This window comes from Papio anubis, chromosome 1 (assembly GCF_008728515.1).
Source record: "Papio anubis isolate 15944 chromosome 1, Panubis1.0, whole genome shotgun sequence".
In the NCBI taxonomy this organism is placed as follows: domain Eukaryota; kingdom Metazoa; phylum Chordata; class Mammalia; order Primates; family Cercopithecidae; genus Papio; species Papio anubis.
In genome coordinates, this window is record NC_044976.1 from 190,082,416 (window position 1) to 190,103,725 (window position 21,310).

At 41.2% G+C, this 21,310-nt stretch overlaps 1 non-coding gene and 1 pseudogene across 2 annotated transcripts in view; both read right to left on the reverse strand.

Moving 5' to 3' along the window:
* Positions 1-5,546: 5,546 nt before the first annotated feature.
* Positions 5,547-5,655, reverse strand: LOC116272412. The gene has a single exon (XR_004181101.1).
* A 2,040-nt stretch (positions 5,656-7,695) lies between these two features.
* Positions 7,696-21,310, reverse strand: part of LOC103880035 — a 21,579-nt pseudogene continuing 7,964 nt past the window's right edge. The window contains exons 4-6 of the transcript XR_002518855.2: positions 19,020-19,079; positions 15,919-16,039; positions 7,696-10,122 (exon numbers count right to left, since the gene is read on the reverse strand). The product of XR_002518855.2 is annotated as an RNA-binding protein 3 pseudogene (transcript). The remainder of the gene's footprint in view (positions 10,123-15,918; positions 16,040-19,019; positions 19,080-21,310) is intronic.

The window sequence follows — 21,310 nt, forward strand, 5'->3', positions numbered from 1 at the left end:
CGACACAAACACAAGCAACAACAACAACAGCAGCAAATTTTTAAAAAGGGCAAAGGACTTGAAATTTCTCCAAAGAAGATATACAAATGGCCAACAGCATGTGAGAAGGTGTTCAACATCACTAATCATTAAAGAAATGCAAATTTTAAAAAAACAGATAGCATCTCACACCCATTAGTATGGCAAAACAAGCAAACAAACAAAAAAGAAAACAGAAAACAAGTATTGAGGATGTGGAAAAACTGGAACCCTGTGAACTATTGGTAGGAATATAAAACAGTGCAGTCACTATGGAAAACAGTATGGAAGTTCCTCAAAATGTAAAAGGAGAATTACCACATGATCTGGCAAACCCACCACTGGGTATATATTCAAAATAATTTAAAGCAGACTCTTGAATAGATATTCGCATACCCATGTTCACTGCAGCACTATTCACAATAGCCAAGAGTTGGAAGCAACCCAAATGTCCATGGATGGATGAATGGATAAACAACGTGGTGTATACGTGCTGTGGAATATTATTCTGCTTGAAAAAGAGAGAAATCCTGTCACATGATACAATATGGATAAACCTTGAGAACATTATGCTAAGTGACATAAACCAGTCACAGAAAAGATAAATACTGAATGATTCCACTTATATGAGGTATCTAAAGTAGTCAAATGATAGAAGCAGAAAGTAGAATTGTAGTTGCCAAGGGCTCGGGGACCAGGAATGAGGAGTTGTTTTTCAATAGGTATAGATTTCAGTATTGTAAGATGAGGAAGTTCTAGACATCTATTGTACAACAATGTGAATGTAGTTAACACCACTGAACTGTACACTTAGAAATGGTTAAGATGGTAAATTGGGTTTTGTTTTGTTTGAGATGAAGTCTCAATCTGTTGCCCATGCTGGAGTGCAGTGGTGCAATCTTGGCTCACCGAAACCTCCACCTCCTGGGTTCAAGAGATTCTTGTGCTTCAGCCTCCCAAGTAGCTGGGATTACAGGGGTGTGCCACCACACCCAGCTAATTTTTTGTATTGTTTTGCTAGAGATGGGGTTTCACCGTGTTGGCCAGTGTGGTCTCGAACTCCTGGCCTCAAGTGATCATCTCTCCTCTGCCTCCCAAAGTGCTGGGATTACAGGTGTGTACCACTGTGCCTGGCTTAAGATGGTAAATTGTTTGTGATGTTTTTTACCACACTTTTAAAAATAATACTTTTTTAAAATGCCAAAATCTTTCCTGCCTAACAGCCTTCGCTCTTGCTGTCCTTTCTGCCTGGGACACTCTTGCTTTTTGCATGATTGGTTTCTTTTCATACTTCTACTTTCAGCGTAAATGTTACTTCCTCAGAGGTATCTCCCTTCACAATCCTATTCCTTTAAGTAGGTCCCCCATGAGTCTCAGTCTCAACAGCTTGTTTGTTCTTTTTAAAAGACTTATCACAATTTGTAATTAGATAATTTATATATTTTTGTTTGTCTTTCCTACTAGAATATAAAGTCTATTGGGACAGCAACTATGTCTGTATTTTATTCTTTATTATTCTTCTTCTTATTTTATTATTATTATTATTATTATTGAAATAGGCTGTCACTCTGTCAGCCAGGCTGGAGTGCAGTGGTGTGGTCTCAGTTCACTTGTAACCTTGACCTCCCAGGCTCCGGTGATCCTTCTACCGCAGCCTGCTGAGTAGCCAGGACTACAGACGCTTGCCACCATGCCTGGCTGATTTTTGTGGTTTTAGGGATTTTTTTTTTTTTTTTTTGAAAGATGGGGTTTCACCATGTTGCCCACGCTGGTCTTGAACTCTTGGGCTCAAGCAATCTGCCCACCTCAGCCTCTCAAAGCGCTAGGATTACAGGCGTGAGCCATCGTGACTGGCCTATGTCTGAATTTTAAACCACACACCTACCTTAGTAATGGATACACAATAGATAACTAATATATTTTTCTTTCTGAATGAACAAATGAGTCTATGTAAACTGGGAAGAATAACTTCTACCTCATGGAGTTACTGTGACAGTCAGGTGCGGTTGCATGTATAGCTCAGGGCCTGCCTCCTGGTAAAAACTCAACCATGTTTTTCATGGAAGGATATGTTGATTGTACCAGATGATTTTTGATTGTCAGTCCAACTCCAAGCTTCTCAATGGTACAAGGGTACTGGGCAAGGAGGGCTATACGCAGACTAGCAAGCAGAACACCTGCATTCTGGTCAGGAAGTGCAACCCTGCCAACAAGTGAGATCTTTCACGCCTGGGCCCTACAGGTGAGGAAGTCATTGTTCTTTGCTCACAACCTCCCAGTATTCTCAAAGTTGTCCACACCTTGTGGAAAAGGAAGAAATATTTAAAGTAGGAGTTCCAAACCTAGGGAGGCTTGAGGAACCATGGAGAGAATTCAGAAGGTCTGTGAACTTGGATGGGGAACAAATGACATCTTTATTTCCATTGACCTCTAAAAGAAAGTCAGCGTTTCTTTTATTATAAATGTTGCCCTCCTCAAAAAATCAAAACCCTCAGTAGTACTAGCTGTACCTGTGATTTTGTTACCAAATCACTAAGATTGTCCTACATTACAATCATAACTGTCTTGAAATCGTTTATGCTCATTATTAATTCAAAATTATGACAAAAGTTAGGCCTGCCATTAGATTTTGTTATTTAATAAGTTAAAAAGCATAGATATTGATATTTCACAAATTTTACCTTTAAAATGTGTGATAACATTATTTCAATATCACAGGGTTACTCTGTAATTCTGTGTATTTTATTTTGATATATCTGGAAACATTCTAAGTGGTCCATTAACTTCACCAGATTGCCAAAAGGGTTCTTGGTACATTTATGTGTTAATTATGCACAGAGCTTGTTATGAGAAAAACTTGGGACTATATGTCCCACCACCCTGCTCCCCATTCAAATTAGAAGGGTGCTGAAAGAACAAACAATGACTCAGACGTCCAGCTTGACAAGTAGATGAGTTTATTAAGACTTACATGCAGGGCACTCCTGGACGGCCACAGGAGAGCTCTAGAGGTTTGCAACTACCACCTGTCTTTAAGCTCCTTCTAAGCTAATTTTCTGGCTCTTTGCCTACTGCATTTGAGCAATGAAATTTTTTCTTGGTAGGTTCTCAGGGACACCTGCTTCTTGGCTGGGCACCATAGCCGTAGCTCACCACCCAGGCTTCAGGGTTCAGGCAGTAGACATACACCTTTAAATAACCTGAGGACCTGGCTGGGCATGGTGTAATCCTAACACTTTGGGAGGCTGAGGCAGGCAGATCACTTGAGATCAGGAGTTTGAGACCAGCCAGGCCAACATAGTGAAACCCCATCTCTACTTAAAATACAAAAATTAGCTGGGTGTGGTAGTTCATGTCTGTAGTCCCAGCTACTTGAGAGACTGAGGCAACAGAATCACTTGAACCTGGAAGGCAGAGGTTGCAGTGAGCCAAGATCATGCCACTGCACTCCAGCCTGGGCAACAGAACAAGACTCCATCTCAAAACAACAACAAAATATCTGAGGACCCATCACATTACACAATTCCTCTCACACAACAGAGGTTCCATGAATGATTCTTCATGATCATAAGACATTATATTCTCATACTTTGGGTTCTACTTTGACTCTGTAATCATGTAAAGAATAAATTAGAAAGGCCAGTTTGGTTCTTAGGGATAATTTGACTATGTTTTTTTTTTTTTAAATTTTGTTAGCAAAAGACTTATTGTTTCACTTCAATTTTTCATCATGTGAAGAAAATCTGAAATGTATCTATTTAAGGTATTTTGCTGACACCATTCCATTCCTTCTAAACAACTGCTTATATACCACTTATGACTATAGCACCTCAGGCAAGGAACTCTAATGGAGCCCTTGTGATTTGTGATGTCATTTTAATTCAGTGAAGTATAACTATGACTCCGAGACCAACTTTTCATGGATTTTGTTTTAATGTTTCAAATGAATGTCAGCAGAGGATGTAGAATCTCCTTGCTTATAAAAGAGTAAAAATTGAAAACATAAAAACATTCTTAACTCTAATAAAGGAAAACTGCAATGCCAAATACTCAAACTAATGCTGAATTATTTTATACTCAATATTTTATATTCAGTATTTAATACTGAAGAAATATCCAAACTTATTAGGCATGCTAAAAGACAGAGTCGTACGATCAAAAGTCAAGAAAAAATAGACAACAGAAAGTAACCTATAGGTAATCCGTGTATTAGATTAGCAAACAAGGACTGACTGAAATGTTCAAGAAAATAGACGAAAAGATATAGAAATTCACCAGAGAATTATAATCTATTTTTCAATGTAAATTATGGAACCAAAAAATTTACAATAACTAAAATTAAGAGAAGCCAGGAAAATCAAGGGCATATGGCAACAGCAACCACAGAGCAGATGGGGAAATGTCGCTATGCACATGGATGCTGACGCTGACTCAGCTGCACCTCTGGAGCCCTGTGTCAGGCTGGAACCCTGAAATCTAATGCAGACTCAAAAAACTTGTGCACCCATTTTAAAAAATAAAACTTCAAAAATGTAAACTCTGACATTTATATTCAAGAGTATCCTCCTAGTACTACACTGCAGTTAATAGGTACCAAAACATAAAGTTCTCTGTCAGGAGCAATTCTTCAAGAAGCACATGCCTGTAGTCCCAGCTGCTCAGGAGGCTGAGATGGGAGGATGCCTTGAGCCCAGGGGTCCGAGGCTACAGTGAGCCATGATCACGCCACTGCACTCCAACCTAGGTGATGGAGTAAGATCCAGTCTCCCCGTGCCCCCCCACCCAAAATTGTCAAAATGATTCTAAACTCAAGTACATTTTTAAAATTTTCTATCATGACATTTAAAAAATAGTTGGACAACTAGCTGTTGCTCTATTTATAAAGGATTAGGGAAAAAATGATGGCACAGCAATTGCCAAAAAGCTTTCTTTAAAATTACTGCATAAGGGTGGCTGATACAGTTTGGCTCTGTGTCCCTTCCAAATCCCATGTTGAAATGTAATTCCCAGTGCTGGGGGAGGGACCTCGTGGGAGGTGACTGGATCTTAAGAGCAGATTTTCCCCTTGGTGTTCTCATGGCAGTGGGTTCTCACAGGATCCAATGGTTTAAAAGTGTGTGGCACTCCCCACTTCATTCTTTTCCTCCTGAAGACATGCTTGCTTTCCCTTTGCCCTTCTGCCATGATTGTAAATTTCCTGAGACCTTCCAGCCATGCTTTCTGTACAGCCTGTGGAACCATGAGCCAATTAAACCTCTTTTCTTTATAAATTACTCAGTCTCAGGTAGTTCTTTATAGCAATGTGAGAACAGACTAACACAGTGGCTATCCCTGGGGCTGCGGCCAGATTTTCTACAGTTGATTTTATAATCCATATTTCAGACTTGGACCTGCCTAACATTAAAGCATACATTATAACCAACATTATGAATTCAGAGTCACAGAAAAGATGCTAGGGAGTTTTTTGGTTAAATAATTCCCTTTAAAAGCGGGGAGGGGTTGGTCTTATTTCTTTTTTCTTTCTTTTCACATGTTTGCGGCAGGAAAACAAGGCGGCTCAGCTCATGGCAGTCCTGATGATGATCCCTGAGGGCTGATCTTGGCCTCCAGCCTTGGCTGAGGAGAAAAGGGGTGGCTTATTATTAATGATCAAAAACAGACACGTGATCTACCTCAGCATAGGGAAACTTGGATAGGTGACTTGGCAAACCATGGATGATATTTAGAAAGCTATTGTCTGGTTAACTTTTAAAAATAATCATTTTGCTTATTTATACTTTATGAGTAAAATACAAAGAGAAACTGTCTCCTGGAAATCAATCATGAAATTAAAATGCAACTTCAAGTGTATTGATGAGATAGAATAATTGCATGAAACTCCAAGAGATACTTAAAGACAATGATATTGACTGGTAAGGTTGAAAGTAATCAAACATCCTCTCCTTTCATTTCATTTCTCCATTTTATTTTTGTCACAAATTTTTCATTGCTCATATTCTTATTTCCCCTTCTATTGTCTTAAAATCAATATCAACAGGCCAAACTCTTGCTAACCAATCTATAATAATAAACAGCCCAGAAAAGAGAAGCAAATCTATAAAAATGAGGAAATTAAATATTCTCTTTTCTATAAGGCAACCAAAAGAGTATACAAATATTATTTTACTAAGAGCTTATGATGTTCTTGGAAGACAAAAAGGAGGCAGAGATTATTTCCCCTGTTTTGCTGCCTAGGAAATGAAGCCAGTATTGAAAACGTGACTTGGTAAAGGTCATTAAGCAAGCAAAGCACTTCTGAGATTCCCATGCCCTGGGAAAGCTGAAACACTCTCTTGCTTTCACTTTCCTTGTTTTCTTTTTTTCTCTTGTCTTTTCCTCTCATTCAAAAGAAAACTTTAAAAAATTAGAATCAATTCAACAATATTTAGTGTGTGTTTGTTCTACACAAAGTATCATGCAGGACAAAGTATCATGCAGGACAGTCCTTGATTTAAAGGAGTAGTTAAAAATCACTATTCTAGCCTGAATCCTCACAGCTGCTCAGCCACTCACTTGTTTACCATTTGCCATGCATATTTATCTGCTAAGATAACTGTTCCAAAACTCCTTTTTCTTAAAGCTCCCAACTTCAACACTGCTCCTTTGACTCTTGACTTTGCTGGCCTTTCTTTTTTCTTTTTTTTTTAGATGAAGTCTTGCTCCGTCTCTCAGGCTGGAGTGCAACGGTGCAATCTCAGCTTACTGCAACCTCTGCCTGCCGGGTTCAAGCGATTCTCCTGCCTCAGCCTCCTAAGTAGCTTACAGGCACCTGCCACCATGTAGGATTATAGGCGCCTGCCACCATGCCCAGCTAATTTTGTATTTTTAGTAGAGCTGGGGTTTTGCCATGTTCGCCAGGCTGATCTGGAACTCCTGACTTCAGTTGATACACACTCCTCAGCCTCCCAAAGTGCTAGGATTACAGGCGTGAGCCACCATGCCCGGCCACGTTTATCATTTCTTTCTGGTGAGAACATTCAAAATCCTCTCTTCTAGCTTTTTTGAAATATACAATATTGTTAACCATCGTCACCCTACTGTGACTAGAACACCAGAACTTCTTCTAACAGTCGCTTTGTACTTTTTGACCAATTGCTTCCTATGCCCCCATTCCCTTTCCCCTCCACAGCCTCTGGTAACAACTATTCTATTCTCTACTTCTGTGAGATAAACTTTTTTAGATTCCATACATGATTGAAATCATGTTTGTCTTTCTGTGTCTTGCTTATTCCACTTAGCATAGTGTCCTCCAGGTTCATCCATGTTGCCACCATTCCGCTACTGGGTATCTATCCAAATGAAATGAAATCAGTATGTGGAAGAGACATCTGTGCTCCCATGTTTATTGCAGCATTATTCACAACAGCGTATAGAAGTAGCCTAAGTGTCCATTGACAGATGAATGGATAAAGAAAATGTGGTGCTTATATACAAAGAAATACTACTCGGCCTGTGAGGAGAAGAGCTCCAGTTCCTTCAGAACCCTCCTGAGGGGGCACCATGGCAGCTTCAGGAGGACCTGGGGCACCATCCCAGGGAAGAAACAGCTTCTGTCTGTGGGCACAGCTGCTGAGGAGGAAACTTTGGTGTGGATTCTCTGGGGCATTTTTCCTACTTCATCCATACATGTTGCTGTAATGACATGATTTCATGAATTTTTAAGGCTGAAGAGCATTCCATTGTGTATATATATTGCATTTTCTTTATCCGTTCCTCTCTTCATGGACAGAATCTTGCCTCAAGAATATGAGAATGTTGTGGAGTCCTGATAAGTAAGCGACAATAAAGAAGGGGCCTCAGGTGGGGAAGGGCCCAGGTGGAGAACAATGAACAACTGTTCTGAGAGATGACCTCTGCATGCAGCCCCCTCTAGCACAACCCTATAAAACTTCCCTCCAGCCCCTGGCTTTTTGCAGGCAGCCCCTTCTCTGCTGTGCTGCCTGTTGCAATCTTGCAATGTATTTTCATATTTTCTCTACTAAATCTGCCTTTCTTTACCTACAACTATCTTGGTAAATTCCTTTACCACCTGCAACACCAGCCCGGCCCCAGATAGTCACATCTGTGATGTTTTGGTGGCCCGTACAGGGACTGTTCGGGGACCTCTTCCCCTACTCTCTCCCTTTCCTGTCCTCCAACTCCAACCTCTTGGTGACAGCATCCAAGCACAGAGACAGCTGAAGGTCCCCAGCCGGGGCCACTCCTCAGCAGACCAGAAGGTCCCTGTGAAAAGATGTCTGACCACCACTGCCTGATTAGGTGAGAGTTCAGAGTTTGCTTTCCTTTCCTGTCTTCCAGCAGACGAACTCTAGCATCCCTCTAGCAATTGATCACAACTGGCCAGGCCCACACCTTGGTGTAGCCTGAAGGCCAGAGGGTGAACAACTTTGACTGCCTTGCCCAGAAGGGAGGAAGACCCTCTCCTATCCTTTCTGGTTAAAAGTCCCCAACCCCTTTGTGTGGCACAATTGGCACACAGGTTTTGGGGAACTCAGACGCCCTCTTTCTCACTCTAAATTCTCCCATGAAGACAGCCAGACATCCTGCTCTGGATGCTCCCAAATCAGGTGATCTCAAGCGGCCTCAGAGCAGTGAGTGTCCCCATTCCTGTCCCTTCTCCAGGGCTGGCAGCACTTTGTCTCTCTCTTTACCCCTTTTCCTCATACCTGGGCTGATCACCCAACTTAAGGCGCCAGCACTGAAAGGTCCATTCTAATGGGGGTGGAACGCCCCTTTAGAAAGTGCACTTGTATCCCTTTGTGATGTGAGCAGAACCCTTTTCCTCAGCAGGATGCCCCTAAAGAAAGTGTGGTTCATGTTCCCAGCAGACATTACCCCTCAGCAGCTCATCATTTTCTAGTCCCAACATGGGACAAACCCCATCTATTTCTTCAGACTCACCTCTGGGCTACATCCTAAAACATTAAGACAAATTTAACTCTCAGATTCTCAAAAAGAAACATCTAATTTTTTTTTTTTCAGTTTCATCTTTTTAATAAGCTCTGTGAAGGACATCCTAAGCAGTATATAAGACAAACAACATTTTTTTCTTCTGGTATTAAAAAAAAAGACATTTGCAAACATTTTAAAGCAACTCTTCCATGTAGTCAGTTTGGTGATCTGAATTAAAGAAAATCCCTAGATAATCATGTTCTTGATGCAGATTTCTTATAGGTACATTTGGAAATTGCTTCCTAACCACAATAAATACTGTGTACAGGTTTTTAAAATGTCCCTGGATACACATTAATTTTCAAAAACCAGTCTGGTCAAATGCCAGGACCAGTTATTGCTAGATCCAATAATCCAGAGAGCTCAAACTAAAAAACTGGTAAAAAGAAAAATACTCAGACCCTGCAAATGTTTTATAATTTGGCTTCAAATGGGAGGAAAAAATTTAAACAAAGATGGAGCTGTCTAAAAGGTCTTTAACTAGCTACCTTGGGAGCTCAATTTAAAAACAAGAGGTTGATATACTATAAAATAAAATGTTTCCATGCAGCTCCAAAAACCTTTATAAATACAGCCTTTTGGAAGGATGATCCTGGATCAGAAGAGCTATTCCTTGTGTATATTATGTGCACATGTATCATTTCAGTTGTCATAACTGCCTCTGTAATTCCTTCTGAGTAGCGTTCATAACCACCCTGGTTTCTGACATTATAGTGTCTGGACTGTCCATATCCATATCTATATCCTCCAGGTCAACTGGCACACCTGCCACTCCCATAGTCCTGGTTCCCACCACTTCTAGAGTAGCTGCGACCATGCCCATGGGTCCCAAAAGCACCTCCTCTGGTTCCCCAGCAGACTTGCCTGCATGATCCACGTGGATCTGGTGACCATACAGGGACTCTCCGTTCATGGCTCTCATGGCATCTGACGCATGCTCTGGGTTGGTGATGGTGACGAAACCAAAACCCTGGACCGCTGAGTTTCCTTGACAACCACCACAGAGATAGGCCCGAAGGTGCTGAAGTGGCCTTCCAGCACCTGCTCATCAGTGTTAAAGTTGAACCCTTCTTCAGTGGACATGGCAGCGAGTTCAAGTCTTGGAAATTAAAACTTAAAAAAGTCGAACAGACAGTGAGCTCAGAGGTGCAGAGAAAACAGGGCACATCTAATTTTCTTGTGTAATACATTAATAGCATGGCCCCTATGCAGGAAATTCTCAAATTAGCCTCCTCAGTCTTTTATAACTGAGAGCAGAATAAAAAGGACAGAGCTAAGGGGAAAGAAAAACACAGAAAACACAAGGACAAAAGGCAGGCTCAACTGCTGGCTGCTTTATGAGCCCCCAGCCCTGTCTAGGTTGCCCTCAGAATATCCTCCAGGTAACTGCCATCAGTGCAGAAGGCCAGGCCACTGAAAGGCAAACTGTCCCAATGGGACAAATGGGGAAAAGCCTTACACAGTTTGCCCCCTCAGCCACAAGCTTGGCCATGGAAATGGGATTGCTCGAAGGGCCCCCAGGACAGAATCCCATCCTACACCCCCGATGGCCCTCTGCTGGGGTGGGGGTCTCCGCTCCAGCTGGCTTCCAAATCAAACATCATTACCAACAAAACAAAGCCAAGGGCAACTCCGCAGGCAGCAAATAAAATTATAAATTTCCCTTTTGAGTTCAAAAGCTGTCTGTCATGGAGGCGCCTCCTCTACCCCTTTCTGGAAATAACCTTTTGCTTACATGGTAAAAACCTAGAAAATTACTATCTGGATGTTAACAGCCTTTTAGATTGGGTCACTACTGGAACTGGGTAGACGGATAAAAGAAAAAGGTTAAATTGAAAGAAGGATGCAAAATAACAACATGGCTAGTCTTAGAAAATTATCTTGAGCAGTTAAAATCCTTTGCAAGCTTGAAAACGCTTTAAACTCCTTCTGGAAAAAAACGGCAGTCACCTTGTGCTGTAGATCAGTGGCTAAAGCTTTGCCCTATCACAATGTGTTCAAGTCTCGCCTTTCAAAGTGAGTCCTTTGTGGTTTAATACTTGTGGTATTTTTGCCCTTTATTGATTCTTTTCCCCTCCATGAACAGCTTCTGATTTCCTGTCTTGAAATTTTCTTTTCTCTGAATTACCTTTGGGGCAATTCTAGATCTTGTAAATCACTGACCATCTCTTTGGAGACAGCTCGTGTGTCTGTGTTGAAATCTTCTTCTTGGTTAAGGCTCACTAATATCATGTTATAAATTACCTTTAGTAAAATATTCAAAAGCTAGAAATACTAGCCATTTGTCCTGATTGAAATCTGGCAATAAAAGATTTTTAAAAGATTGTTCTTTTAAAAGCTCTGTAGTTAGAAATCAACTTAAAGCTTATATTTGGTCTGCATGTATACAGATATTGGTTTTAGAGAGAAAGCCCCTGCTTTCTCTCTAAAAACTTCTCAGTTGATGGAGTTTTGTCTTAATTCTCCATTTCTGTCTGTGTATTTATATGTGATTATATAAAAGAGTTCTAATTGGCTTAAAGAAAAATAAGCACTTAAACATATTGTCAGAAAAATAAAACTTTAATGCCTTTTAGGTCACATGACATAATCTTTAAAAAAGACAGTTTAACTTTGGGAGGCCGAGACGGGTGGATCACGAGGTCAGGAGATCGAGACCATCCTGGCTAACACGGTAAAACCCCATTTCTACTAAAAAAAATACAAAAAACTAGCTGGGCGAGGTGGTGGGCACCTGTAGTCCCAGCTACTCGGGAGGCTGAGGCAGAATGGCGTAACCCCATTTCTACTAAAATATTAAAACTAGCTGGGCGAGGTGGTGGGCACCTGTAGTCCCAGCTACTCCGGGAGCTGAGGCAGGAGAATGGCTGTGAAACCCGGGAGGCAGAGCTTGCAGTCAGCTGAGATCCTGCCACTGCACTCCAGCCTGGGCGACAGAGTGAGACTCCGTCTCAAAAAAAAAAAAAAAAAAAAAAAAAAGACAGTTTAAAAATTATTGGTAAAGTAAAATATGTCATCAAAGTTCACACATTTAAACTAAATCAGGCAGTCAGATACTGTTTACTAGATGCTTTAAGGCCATAAACTGCTTCTGTGACTTTTAATAATTGACTTGTTTGTTTTATAGCCATTAGATTCCAGATAAGGCCTGGGGACATATGAAGTTAGCCTGGTCCCCTGGTTAGTCTGGGAAGAGTCTGACATAATCTACAGCTTGTCCTGAGCTCTGCAATCTTATACATGGTTAAAATTACTCATCAGGGCAGAGCATGGTGGCTCATGCTTGTAATCCCAGCACTTTGGGAGGCTGAGGCGGGTGGATCATGAGGTCAGGAGCTCGAGACCAGCCTGGCCGATACAGTGAAACTCTGTCTCTACGAAAAATACAAAAATTAGCTGAGCATGGTGGCGGGCACCTGTAATCCCAGCTACTTGTTGGTTGGGGGGGCGGGTGCCGAGGCAGGAGAACTGCTTGAACCCAGGGGAGGCGGAGGTTGCAGTGAGCCAAGATCGCGCCATTGCACTCCACCATGGACGACAGAGCTAGACTCCATCTCAAAAAAAAAAAAAAAAATACTCATGAGATTTTTCACCAAAAATAACAGTTGCTGAGAGTTAACATTGTAACAGGTACTTGAGACTGCTGGAGAAACAGTTTACATGCAAAGTATAGAAGGAAACTAGAATATGTTTTTGGTGGGAGGTTATAAGAAGGCATGAAAATACGGCTTTCGCTAAAGGGAATGTACTTTTGTCTTGCTCAGAGGGTTTTAAGGATTGGCCTAACCTACAGGAGTAATGGAATAAAACTGAAGGTTTAAGCAAGTTAAAAAGTAAGTTGTGGAGGGCTGATCTTGTAAAAAGTTCTGTGGGTATTAAAAAACTGGCTAAGACTTGAAGGGAAGTATTTAGTTTTCCCATGGGTTGAAAATTGAAATAAAAGCACACTAATGTGAGTCCAGAATCTGGGTCCATGTGTCTGAATAATAGTTTTCTTAGATAATTAATCTGCCGTTTAACAGAAAACGATAGAAGGTTATAAGAGGCTTATAGAAATCTTACCTTATGGTCAAGCTAATAAAGATTGGACAGATTTGTTTATAAGGTTTTATAATAATTGGATTTAACATTAATAGAATACTAGTACAAAGATGTAATTTGGCTTTCTCTTTTAAACAAGATTTTCATGTAATATAAACAAAAATGAAAGAATTTTGTTTGTCTTTTAAATGAATGACAGAAAAAGGAGGGAAGAAAAAGGAGACAGATCCAGTTGTCCTCATGCTGTCTTTATTGCAGCCTGTTTTGAAAGTTGAGTCTCCCCTCTATCAGCGAGTAAAGATTTTTGCCTTTTAAAAATTTTGGACTTATTATTTTGGCTAAATGACTTATAGTGACTTTGTACTAATCTCCTTCTCTAAGCAACTCTCCTCCAAATCCTGTTGGGTAATGGGAAAAAGTGGCAACCTCTCCCTCCAAAAGAAAAATTCACACTCCTTTATACTATGTAAGGGCTTAATTACCATTTTCCCTCCATGCCCCAATAATATCTAAATACCACACACCCCTTTGGGGCAAAAACATACTTTCCAAGATGGGTGCCTGCTTCATATTTACCCAACCTCTGAATTCATCTTTCCCTCTAATAGACCCATTTCTCCTGGGAAAGCTATCTAAATCTTTTAACAAATAACTTCAACCTAGATAGTCTTATCTCAGGGGTTTAAAATAGCCCATACTTATTCAGACAAGCCCTAGCAAGAAAGCTAACTGAGTAATCTCTTGACCGAACAACTTCTACAATATGTAAATAACCTCCTCATTTGCTTCCCTTCCACAGAACTCACACAGAAACACATAGTATAAACCACAAACTCCTAAAAAAAGAAAAATAACTTTTGTCTAATTCAAAGGTTGATTGTTATATGTAAAACAAGATAAAATGGAACCAGGAAATAAGAGAAACATAAAGAAAGTTATCAAGGTAAAGAGTTATTTTTGGTAATGAAGGTTATGAAGGTTTTACATGAGAAAGGATTTGTATGGTAAATTCTTGTCCTAAAGTAAAATGACTGCTTGTTTCAGAAACAAGGATGCTCAGGGCAAGTCAGAAAGTCTGGGCACATCACAGATGGTCTGTGTAAATCATGAGAAAATTTGTGAAATTCATAAAAGGAATATTGTATGTAATTAAGATATAATAGTCTCTCTAAAATTGGCTCCTTATGCTGTGTCTAATTAAATTCAAACACTTTTTCATCAAGTCTAACTTCCGGGTTATCTAAATGGGCTTCCAATAAGGAAAAACAGTCACACTACAAAGGGTTTTTCTTTGCCTTTTTGGTAACTGGTTCAAGAAACAAAATTTTATCTTCTAGAATTCAGTAGTTTCACCTTCAAATGGTGCTATGAACAGGATATTGGTCTCTCCTCAATGATGTCTGCTACCTTTAGGAGTCTCCCATTCAGCTGGAGGCTAGTTTTGCCTAGACATGCTCCCCCTCTCCAATGAATGCTTTCCTCCAGCATGATCCAATATCCTAGGTCCTACAACCCAGGACAATGGCCCACAGGGTCTCCTGACAGACCAACAACCATAGGTTGGGTCAACTCTACGCCCCTGGTCAGCAGGAAGCAGTTGGAAGATGAGACCTCTACCCCAATGCCAAAGATTTGTCATTGCTGTTCTGTCATAGGGGGAACGTGGATTCCTGATAAGTAAGCAAAAATGAGGAAGGGGCCTCAGGTGGGGAGGGGCTCCAGGTGGGGAAGAAGAATAAATAATTGTTCTGAGAGATGACCTCATTCCACACAATGACCTTGTTCTGCACATAACCCTGTCCAGTACAACCCTATAAAACTTTCCTTCTGCCCCTGCCTCTTTGCAGACAGCCCCTTCTCTGCTGTGCTGCCCATTGTAATCTTGCAACGTATTTTCATACTTTCTTTAACAAACCTGCCTTTCTTTACCTATAGCTGTCTTGGTAAATTCCTCTACTACCTGTGACAACAGCCGCAGATAGTCGCATCTGTGAGAAACATATCTTCAGTGGTCCAGAAGATATGCTGCCTGCCCCAAGCAGTGGGTCAAAACCATCTGGTCACATAACAGAGTACACACTGGGGAGCAATTCACTGGAGCTTCTGCCGAAGACCTGGTAGGGGATTTTCCAAGTGAGAGGTCAGAGAAGGAGGTCTCATCTGTGGTCAACGTGGACTCAAAAGCAAGTGAAAATCTTTCTGTCGAGGACATACTGAAGCAGCTTCCTTGTTACAGGGCATTGGAGAAGGTCCCATGGAAGACCAAGGCAGCTTCAAGAACATGGAATACAATTCTCCTCTGGACATCATTTATGAAGGTAGCTATAAGGATGAAGACTATTCAGCTGCTCCTGAAAGATCTCAGCATAACATCTGGCAAATCAATGGATAAGGAAGAAGATGGTTCCCATATGTCAATTTCACATAATCTTTGGTTCCCATATGTCAACTTCATGGAATCTTGAGTGGATTCTGGAGAATTTCAGCAGCGATAAGGATGATGCTTCAGCTTCCCGTGAGGATCATGTGCACAATGACCTCGTTCTGCACATTTTACAGATCTGAAAAGAAGATGCTGGCAATATATCATCAACTTCAGGGGAAAGTAAGTGGATTCTGAAGAGGATAAGTGGTGAGGAGGACTCTCCAGCTCCCTGACCACCTTCACATCACCAGTACACTCTTCAGCGGGAACCTCTACACCAAGGTCCCTAAGCAGACATCAGAGTGAGAGACAGAGATGGAGCTCCTTACAGCTAGAAAGTTATTTCTCATCCTGATAACTCTCATTGTGTCATATGGGTCCCATCAGTACAGATATATCCAAATGGGCCACTCTTCTGTTACATAGACTAAATTGCTCATTACCTTGAGACTCTAATTATAGATGTTTTCCTCCTTGCCATCTACTGTAAAAGAGTCAATCAACAGTGGGTTCCAGGGTCTCACTGAACTTGTAGTCAGCCTTATTCATAGGATCAGAGTTCACCTATAGAACAGAAAACTGCTTTTAGTTTAGTGACTGTCCTAAATAAGTGGAGTACACTATCTGAGCTTTGCCATTTTTGTCTTTTTCATTCTTTTATCCATCCTAGTTATCCTGGGAATCTCTCTGTTCACTAAACTCATTCCTGTTGTACATACTGTCAAAACTGTCCAACATGAATGACATCTTGTGCTGATGAGGATGAGAAGACATCCTCACTCTCCAAAGCTGTTGGAAAGAACCTATGTAAAGGACCAGTGAAACCATTTATCTGCTTTGTTGCTGTTTCATTAATTCACTATGAGACTATGTGCTTGGGCACCATGCTCTCTGCCTGAGCCCAGGGCACCAAGAGAGGAGCTAAGAGGCCATCTGTGGGTCGGCCCAGGCCACTCAGAACGATGGTGATAGTGACACTTGGCTGGAATGCTCCTTGCCCCCGGCCGCAAGGCCAGCAGCTGGGATTATTGACACCTCTGCCTCCCAGCACAGGCCCCAGGCAAGGACCAGTGGACTCCAGAGCACTCACTGCCCAGGGGCCACAGATGGTTGATCCAGCAGGGGCACCTCTTGGCCGGGTCCCTGGTGCCCCCTCGTATGAACCAGCCTGGGGAACTAAGAGCTCCACAGCTGTGGGTATAATACAGTGCCCAGGTCCGGGATTTGGGGTGGGGTAGTGGTGTTCGGGACAGGAGACTGGGGCAAGTTGCCTGTGGACTTGTGAAAGGGAAAAGAAGTCAAGGGAAATGTTTATCTCTGTCCTTGTCCTAATGCTAGCAGTATACGCCACAGGCTAGGGATTCCTTTTAAAGCCCACAGTATTCCCCCACCTAAGTCCCAGTATAACCATCATTTCCATGAGTGCACATGCAACAGCTGCTATGCCAAGCTCCATGTTTGTATTCGATCTTCACAAACTACTACTGCCATAAGGCAGTAGTTAGTGTCATTATCCCATTTTACCTCCAAGGAATCTGAGGCTGGGGGATAAATAACTTGCCCATGGTGAGTGGAGAAGCTAGGACTGGAATCGGCATCTTCTTTTCTCTAGAGCCTGGGGCGTTTGCCCTTAAGTTGCTCTCCTGCCTTCTCTGTGGTGGGTACTTTCTAGTTAGTTTGTGCTTTACCAAGAGGAGTCGGCCCTGTTGCCTTCCTCACCTCTTCTTCCCTTCCTTACTTTGGTGACTTCCTATGGCCAAGAAGAGGGTCTGCAAGACCATCTCTGTACTCCATGTAAAATGACTGGAATTTTTTGGAGAAATTGTGAAGTAGACTTGGGAACACACTAAAGAAGCCTATGTTGGGAGCTTGGGGAAAAAGAGTACCCGGAGAAAAGTACTCCAATGGAAGCTCTGTCTTCACTGTGAGAACATGCCAGGGCTATGTATGGAGGGAGACATGTGGAGCAGAACTAAGTCACCCCAGCCAACCTCCAGACCTGGGAGGCACCAGCTGATAGCCAGCTGTTCCCCAGTCTCATGAGTGAGCCCAGCTGAGACCTGAAGAGCTGCCCAGGCTGAATCACCAACCTATAGATTTGTGAGCTGAAAGGAGAAATGATGAAGAAAATGTTCTTAGAATTCACTTCTGGCAGAATCTTGTGAGCTTTGCTTTCATTTGTTAGTGAAATGCTTGACATCTTTCCTTCACTTTATAAACATTATGTGCACATTATTCAGAATTCTAATAGAAAGTAATTTCCCATTAATGCAGGCTGTAAAATGCCTGCCATTTTACTTGAAACTATGCCTCAGGAACAAACAGTACAGGACACCTTTACACTTGCAAATTCCACTCACAAATCAAGGAAGTCCAGTGTCGAGTGAGACAGGGACTTAAAGCTACTGTCAAGGGAAATTTAGAAGAGCAGCCTAGGACAGGCATAGGCAAATGGCAGACAGTGGCACACAGCAGAGTTTGCAGCAGTGGAGAATCCAATTATGGGACACTGAATTTTTTTTAAAGCCAACTTTTGCATATCTGTGATCTCTGGCTGACCCGCACCCTTCTAAGAACTTCATCTGCCTAGACACTGAGATACTGACCAACAAGGGGACAGAAGCACTGACATGCATGGCCTGGATGAGGAAGCCAAAGAATTCACTGTTCTATCAGTGCTTTTCCTTCTAGGTCGAATATATACAGTGGACTTTCTTTGTGACCATTTGCTGACCACACAATGTCTGCAATCATGAATTTTGGAAATAAATAATTCCCAATGCTCTTAAACAAATACACTATGATCTGTGAACTTTAAAAACTGACTTAAAGTCACAGTAGTTATTTTAGAGAAGGTCATGAATATCATTATGGACCTAGTCCAGCAGTCCAGTAAACAGAAATAACATGACAGATTTTTAGCAGAAATAAGTAGTACCTGATTCAAGTTACAAAATAATTTCAAGAAGCCCCGAAAGAGCGTTTTCCCTTTCCAAAAAATAAAAGTGGATTTAGTAGAAGAAATGCAATGATTAAGAAACTTTAGAACCTATTAACAGCAATGTTAGTGAGAAGGTGAAATTGTGTGTTATTAATAACTGTTACCCTGAAGAAAAAGAAAAAAAGAAAATAGAATACAAAAAAAAAATTTTTAAGAGAAAAAAGTTTTAAAAATTTCAAAAAGAAATTGTATGTTAGTTATATCAATAACAAATTTAAAAAGACAATTACAAATTCTGAAAAAACAAATCTGTGCAATAAAACAAGGGCTAAGTATAAAGTTAATTACGATGAGCATTACTTTGAGAATACAAGAGATTATAAACATTAAAAAACAATACATGGCCAGGCATGGTGGCTCACACATGTAATCCCAGCACTTTGGAGGCCAAGGTGGCAGGGTCACTTGAGTGCAGGGGGTCGAGGCTGCAGTGAGTTGTGATCGCACCACTGCACTCAACCTGGGCAACAGAGAGAAACCCCGTCTCAAGAAAATTTAAAAAAAATTGTATTTATTTTAAAAAATGATACCCTAAGATATTACCTTGGAACTTCCCAGGTGTGATTTTTATTCATTGTGGTCAATCACATGTATGTCTTGGATCTATGGAGAAAGAATTTTACACAATCTTAATAGCAAAAATTCTATTAAATCAACATAGAAACAAAGTATGGACAACTTAATTACAATTACAGAGAACCATTTAAACTCTATGAAAATTAGCTGTTTAAAAATAACGTTAAGAGTTGGCTAGGTGTGGTGGTTCATGCCTGTAATCCCAGCACTTCGGGAGACCGAGGCAGGTAGATCACCTGAGGTAAAGAGTTTGAGACCAGCCTGGCCAACATAGCAAAACCTCATCTCTATTAAAAAGTACAAAAATTAGCAGCGAGTGGTGGCATGCATCTGTAGTCCCAGCTACTTGGGAGGCTGAGGCAGGAGAATCACTTGAACCCAGGATGTGAAGGTTGCAGTGAGCTGAGATCACACCACTGCACTCCAGTCAGGATGAGAGAGTGAGACTCCATCTCAAAAAAAAAAAAAAAAGAAGTTAGAGTTGACAGAATTTGGGGGTAGGATGTATAAGGAACATGTAAGGATTCCAATTGTTATGGGACCTTGTGAATATTAAGTACATAGATACATAGTAAACATGATAGATCCAGAAATACAGCTTGAGAAAGCACTTTAAAAGTTACAAACATAACCACTAGACAAACTGAAAATAATAATGAGATAATAAGAGTTGGGCAGCAGAGACAAGTAGAATGATTTTGTAATGAACCCAAAATTTGATTTTTCTGAAATCGCGAGTCCTGAAGGAAAAGTTTTAAGTGTGTTTTTAGAATTTTGCAGGAAAATACCAAAACTATTATACACAGAAACAAAAACTGGAAATCTGTAGCTGAGTAGGTGTGCTGTATCGCCTGTGCTGGGCTTCTCAGAGCAGTACAGGGGAGCAAATCAATTTACATGTAGAAAAGACAGGATGAAGAAATTCTGGCACTAATGTTATTGCTCAGCACTGCCTATCAAGCATGGAGAATTCTTTTAAGAAGGCTGCCTGCATCCTCTGTGGCCACCTAAAGCTGCTGCCCATGTTTCTCAGGGGGAGACCAGGGATGATCGGTCCTGATTTGTACAGCCTTCCCAATTGGCTAAGAGAGAAACAGAAGCTCTGCTATTCTCCCCTTCACATGGAATCCCCCCTGCTTCACAGTTCCTACATTGAGTGGGATAAACTGGGCACCTAGGCCTAAAGGTTATCATCCTTATAATGCTCAACCACATGGTTTGGGTTTCATTGGTACAGATACCTCCAAATGGGTCACTCTTCCATCACACAGGGTCAATGGCTAGTTACTTTGGGCCTCTATTTTTAGCTATTTTTCTGCGTGTCATCTACTGTAAAAGAGTCAATGAGCAGGAGCCTCTGGGGACTCACTGGATTGTTTTCAGTCCCATTCAGATGATCGGGGAATTCCTTGGTGGCTGGTGACTGTTCTGAGATGGAGTGTACTGCCTGTACTTCATCATTATGGTCCTTTTCGTATTCATCCCGACTATTCTGAGAATTTCCCTGTTTACCAAACCCTTTCTTGCTATACATGTGAGCCATGACTCATAAGTAAATGTTAAAGCATGTTCATTTATAAAAGAAAAGGAAAGAAGGCCAGCTGCGGTGGCTCACATCTATAATGCCAGCCCTTTGGGAGGCCGAGGGGAGTGGATCATGAGATCAAGAGATGGAGAGCATCCTAGCCAACATGGTGAAGCCCCGTCTCTACTAAAAATACAAAAAATTAGCTGGGCTTGGTGGCAGGCGCCTGTAGTCCTAGCTACTCGGGAGGCTGAGGCAGAAGAATTGCTTGAACCTGGGAGGCCGAGGTTGCAGTGAGGCAAGATCACGCCACTGCACTCCAGCCTGGTGACAGAGTGAGACAAGAAAGAAAGAAGGAAAGAAAGGAAAGAAAGGAAAGAAAGGAAGAAGGGAAGAAAGAAAGAGAAAGAGAAAGAAAGAAAGAAAGAAAGAAAGAGAAGGAAGGAAGGAAAGAAAGAAAGAAGGAAAGAAAGAAAGAAGGAAAGAAAGAAGGAAAGAAGGAAAGAAAGAAGGAAAGAAGGAAAGAAAGAAAAGAAAGAAAAGAAAGAAAGAAAAAGAAAGACAAGACAGACAGACAGAAGAAAGAAAGAAAGAAGGAAAGAAGGAAAGAAAGAAGGAAAGAAAGAAGGAAAGAAGGAAAGAAAGAAAGAAGGAAAGAAGGAAAGAAAGAAGGAAAGAAGGAAAGAAAGAAAAGACAAGAAAGACAAGACAGATAGACAGAAGAAAGAAAGAA